The sequence below is a fragment of the Lolium perenne genome, chromosome 7 (assembly GCF_019359855.2).
Source record: "Lolium perenne isolate Kyuss_39 chromosome 7, Kyuss_2.0, whole genome shotgun sequence".
Taxonomy (NCBI): Eukaryota; Viridiplantae; Streptophyta; class Magnoliopsida; order Poales; family Poaceae; genus Lolium; species Lolium perenne.
The window spans coordinates 131,419,773-131,425,845 of NC_067250.2; the positions used below are offsets into that span (position 1 = coordinate 131,419,773).

General features: G+C 40.7%; 1 long non-coding RNA gene across 1 annotated transcript; it reads right to left on the reverse strand.

The window, feature by feature from the left end:
• Positions 1 to 2,203: 2,203 nt before the first annotated feature.
• Positions 2,204 to 4,714, reverse strand: LOC127318481 (uncharacterized). The gene is made up of 4 exons (XR_007861896.2): positions 4,438 to 4,714; positions 4,120 to 4,349; positions 3,310 to 3,357; positions 2,204 to 2,430 (listed from the first exon to the last, which is right to left on the reverse strand). It is a non-coding gene; the product is annotated as an uncharacterized lncRNA (long non-coding RNA).
• Positions 4,715 to 6,073: the final 1,359 nt, after the last annotated feature.

A 6,073-nucleotide genomic window follows, 5' to 3' on the forward strand; every position in this document is an offset into this window, starting at 1 on the left:
CACCAGTATTGAAAGATACAAATATTGGAAGGGGTTGGTCAAAACTTACGAGTTGTTGCATTTGGCGCTTCAAAGACTTCTTCCACGTTGACATGGTTTAGGTGTCCTTTCTGGGGCGGGATGGGATTGTTCACATTCGGATTTCCAACACCATTATTATTTTCAGGGCAGTCCCATGAATAGTGTCCCAACTTACGGCACTTGAAACACTCCAATTTGCTCATGTCCCTCTTGTCGGAGCGATTGTGGTGTCCAACATCATCTTTTCCTTCAGGACAATCCCAGGAATAGTGCCCTAGCTCTTTACATTTGTAGCACTGCACCCGGCGGATATCTCTCTTGCTAGTGTTGTTGATGTAGCGATTCTAGCCATTGTTGCCACCATTATTTTGACCATTACCTCTCCGAGAGTGGTGGTTTTGATCATCATGTATGTTTACTCCATGCTCGTGGTGTTCAGAATTGCCATTCCCATCATGGTGTGTACGGACCCTCTGATCCGCTAGCGAGTTGTGGTTGTTGTGGTTGTGCTTCCTCTTGCGGTTCTCAGCTTGGTTCCGCTTTCCCTCAAGAATTCTAGCCTTGTCCATCAGTGTCTGAAAATCAGGAACATGTACCACTGACAGTTGAATAGCAAGCTCATCATTCAAGCCATCCAGGAATCTCTCCTTTCTCTTTGCATCAGTATCCACATCTTCTGGCGCATAGCGTGCTAGATTGCTGAATTCCTCTATGTATTCAGACACCGTGCGGAAACTCTGACGCAAGTTGCGGAACTCTCTCCTCTTCAGGCTCATAACTCCAGATGAAACATGAGCTGTGCGAAAACCCTCCTGAAACATCTCCCATGTGATGCCATCAATAGGATGGGTTATCTGGAAATTGTCCCACCAAGAGGCTGCGGGTCCTTCAAGCAAGTGAGCAGCAAACCTCACCTTCTCAGCGTCGGTGCATCCCACAGTTACCAAGTCTTTGTCCACAGAGCGCAGCCAATCAAAAGCTATCATTGGCTCAGGTGCACTAGAGAACTTGGCGGACCTCAATCTCAGAAACCTTGTGAGCATGTCCACATGTGGAGGTGGATTGTTGTTGTTATTGTTGTTCTGGTTCTGATTGTTGTTCGCCATGAACTGAGTCATCACTTGCATCAACTGTGTTTGTGCTGCCAACATCTGTTGCATATCATTGTTGTTGTTGCCAGTGTCATTGTTGTTGTTGCCAGTGCGTGCACGTCGAGGAGGCATCTATTTGGGTAAGAATAGATAAGTTTTAGATAGATAGAACTATAGGAAAATACTACCCATACTAATCACAAACATGGCAGCAAGCATTCACATCAAACATATCACACAACAATCAAACAAGACATCCCTATAGCAAAGACAGAATCTGTCCAGAATTTTACTACTGTGAAAACGTATTTTACAGAGGCACTTAAATACGTCAGGAAATTTAGCCAATTTTTGTGCATGTACAGGAACGAATTTCGCACTTAACCTGAATTTTTCGTGATTTTTGGAGTTACCAGTAAAGCATGAAAAATCGCGTGGTAAACAGCAACATCCAGAAAACTGCACTTCTTCAATTCAATACTTTATGGAAAACGCCTTTAATATTATAAATTCTCACGAAAATTCCTAACAATTCAAAGATTCAAGAATAACAGATCCTAAGCAACACCTTGGCCATACCGCAAGACGATATGGTCAATATCCTAGCTATCACGAATATCGATTTCCTAACGAAGAACTAATGGTAGCAAATCCTAGTTAAACTTTGAAGAGTTTGACGTAGTCCGAGATCTTTATGAACTTGCGCTTCTTTGAGCGGGTGTTCATTGTTGGCGGTGTGTCCTCTTTCAGAGGGTCTTCCTCATTATTAGACATAATTTAGATCACCTCCTCGGAGTCATCTTGTTCGCCTTTTTCTTCGGTTTATGCACCAACTTTGATTCCATCACCATCCTCATCATCATGTTCATATTTTCCAATAATTATTCCAATAGAGGTTTGACTTGTTAACTAAAGTGGGTAATAAACATCTACTATTTTGAATAGTGGAGAGTGAGAAAAATGATAGATATAGAATTATGAGAAATGAAGAGCGAGAAGATAGAAGACAAAATTAAATAGGTTTTCAGGCGATTCAACCCGGTAAGGATTGGATCTCTGTGCATATTGTGCTAGTCCCTGGATCGACTCGCTAGCACACACAGTTCGATGAATAAACAGAATAGCAAATGCATCATTATTACAACGTGTATGATCCAGAATATATTTATTACAACTTGCATAGCTCATGGCTAGCTCAAATAAAAGAGTTCAAAGCGGAAAACAAATAAAAGTAAAGAGCTCCATCACGCCACAGGCGAACATGTTGAGTGGAAGCTCGCGACCTAAATATGGAATATCACTCTGTCCTCAATGTTACCTGCAACATGAAACGTTGCAGCCACGCAGGGTCAATACATTGAATGTATTGGCGAGTATCACTAGAGACTTATAACAATCTATCAAGTACATTTTCAAGGTGAGGGTTCAACTTTTATTTTGCACAAAGCAATCATAGTATCGTCCTAGTTCTATCCCAGCGATTTTAATCTCCGAACTCCTATAGTGCACATGCGAGTAGGTCAAGCTCAGGCCCCCTACCATGTTAATCTCCTTTCTTCCATTACACATGCTAGTAAGTCAGGTTCAATACCCTTACCATGCTAATCTCCACTCCATTAGTGTACATGTCAGTAAGTCAGGCTCTACACCCTTACCATGTCACTCATCACCAGTGTACATGTCAGTAAGTCTGGCTCAACACCCTTACCATGCCACTCACCACCAGTGAACATGTCAGTAAGTCAGGCTTTCTGCCCTTACCATGCCACCCTCCCATCAACTAATGTACATGTCAGTAAGTCAGGCTTTCTGCCCTTACCATGCCACTCGACCTATACATGTCAGTAAGTCCGGCTCAAAGCCCTTACCATGTCGGTCGACCTACAACCTTCTCAAGTACTATTCATATCCGCCCCAATTCATCCAATAATTGTTTTGTCAACTCAAAACTAACCTTTCAACTAATACATACCCATGACATGATATTCCACCCACTTATAAAGTAAGCGTATCCAAGCAATCAAACATAGGTTGACGAGCAATGAATTCAATCATAATAAACATATGGCTATCCTGCGCGGGTTTCATAGCAATAGCACACAATCCATCAATAACAATCCTACACATGTACTTGTACTAAAATCCTACTGCACATATAGGAAACAATAGATCTGTTATGATCAAAAGTTCAACTTGCCTTATTTGTCGTTGGCGTTCGCGCTCTTCGTGTTACACTCCGCACGATCTAGACAATAAAATAATCACAATAAATATCTAGAGAGCACAAACAGAGAGAACACACAATAAAATAATGCATGCATGCTCCAAAAATAAATTTATATTTGAAAATACTTTACAAGCTGATTTGTTTGTTCAATAGGAATTTCAAATAGGCAATTTAACACAAATAATAACTTTTGTATAAAATAGTTTCTTAAATTTTATAAACATGTACTAGTTCATAGAAATTATCCTTATCTTTAATTTCCTGTTGGAATCAAAATAAAATCATTTACCAAATTTATGATACATTGAAAATACTATAACACTAGTTATAAATTTAAAAATCTGTAACTTTTGTAAAAATAGAAACTAACAGTACTAAGGTGTTCTTCTCATTTTTATGAATCCAACAGTATATCATTTGTCAAATTCCGAGTTACGAAACATTTTCTCTAAATTTTACAAGATTTAACATTTCGCGGTCTTTTAATAATTTTGTCCGAAAAGTTGTCAAAAAAAGTTTCTCGGATGGAGAAACTTTCTACACGAAAGTTGCAGGGAACTTAATTACGAACTCAATGGAAAAAGAATCGTCTAAAACGGAGCTCTAGATTTATTGTTACGAATTTTCAAAAATTTTATGGGTGAACAAGCTAGCACATCCTGCACGTGATCGATCGCGAGGCCTGGTTCAGTTATTTGGGCTAACAGGGTTCCTCAGATTCAGATCTAACGGCGTACAGAGGATTTGTTAATCTAATCTAAAGTGGATGTTCTGGCTTACAATGGCACAGACGACCCGAGGTGGTGGTAGGACGGCTCGGACGCGATGCTTCTTGGCGTCTTCGGATGGTTTACGACTGCGGCGAGTTGGTGAACGAGGTGCGGCTGGACGTGGCTGTCAAGGTGGCGTGCTCGGAGGTATTTGCGTCTTCCTCGAACAGCGGTGACGGGCGGCTGGAGCGGCTCGGGCAGCGATGAACTTCGGCGATGCTTTCTCCGCGTCCTAGTGTCCTGCAGATCGGGGAACATAGGGGAGGCGACGTGGTTGAGTAAGATGAACAATATGGTGTAAAAGAGAGGGGCTCGGGCGACGGGAAACCTCCGGTTATGAGCTCCAATGGCGGCGGTGGCGTCGAACTCCGATGAGAAATTCGCGCAGCCTGGCGGCGCAAAAATTGGGGATTTTAGGGTCAATATACAGAGGATATATGGGGGTATATATAGGCGCAAAAATCCGTGGCAAATTCAACAGCTTTGGTGAGATTTTTGTGGAACTTGTTTCCAGTTTGTTTCCGTGTCGTGCATAGACTTCTGGCTGAAGGTTGGAGATAAAACGTGGGCTCCACCGTCAGGAAAAAAAAAACGAAAAGGCAAAAGGCAGATTGCATAGCATGGCTGCTCCGCGCGTGGTCTTTCGCGAGCGTGCGCGCGTGAGCTGCTGCTCGCGTCGCATGTGCGTGCCTGGCATAGGGCCGGCCGGTTCTTTATTTTTTTTTCCTTTTCTCTTTTCTTTTCTTAAAGCTACAGTTAATTAAACTGACGCAAAAGAAAAAAAATATACTAAAATTTGTAAAACACTTCCAGTACAGTATCTGGATATAATGGGCACAGCCCCAACCCATTAAAGCACTTGGTTAATTATGTTATGCATATAGATTAATCAACAAGGAGCAAAACTAGCAATATAAAACACTTTTATGCAAGAAACATGTAAAACATTTTCTAAAACTGAAACTTTGACATGATGATATGATGTAATGCATAAATTTGAAAATTCTCAGATTTTGGGATGTTACATTTAAGCTCTTGCATCATATACTTTGCACCTATTAATGAAGAACTACATAGAGCTTGTTAAAATTTGGTTTGCATGATTGGTCTCTCTAAGTCTAGATATTTTCTGGTTAAGGTGTTTGAACAACAAGGAAGACAGTGTAGAGTCTTATAATGCTTGCAATATGTTCTTATGTAAGTTTTGCTGTACCGGTTTATACTTGAGTTTGGTTCAAACAACCTTGCTAGCCTAAGCCTTGTACTGAGAGGAAATACTTCTCGTGCATCCAAATCCTTGAGCCAAAAACTATGCCATTTGTGTCCACCATACCTACCTACTACATGGTATTTCTATGCCATTCCAAAGTACATTACTTGAGTGCTACCTTTAAAATTCTATTCTTTGTCTTCGCAATACATAGCTCATGGGAAAATAGCCTTAAAAACTATTGTGGTATTGAATATGTTGCTACGTATCTTATTTCTTATAAGTTGCTTGTTGAGCGGTAACCATGTTTCTGGGGACGCCATCAACTATTACACCTTTGTTGAATATCATGTGAGTTGCTATGCATGTTTGTCTTGTCTGAAGTAAGGGCGATTTTCATGATAAAATGGTTTGAGTATGCATATTGTTAGAGAAGAACATTGGGCCGCTAACAAAAGCCATGAATCATGGTGGAAGTTTCAGTTTGGACACTAATCCTCAATCTCTTATGAGAATGTTATCTGTTGCTGAATGCTTAAGCATTAAAAGAGGAGTCCATTATCTGTTTTCTATGTTATCCCGGTATGGATGTCTAAGTTGAGAATAATCAAAAGCGAGAAATCCAATGCGAACTTTCTCCTTAGACCTTTGTACAGGCGGCATAGAGGTACCCCTTTGTGACACTTGGTTGAAACATATGTTATGCAATGATAATCCATGTTAATCCAAGCTAATTAGGACAAGGTGAAAGCAC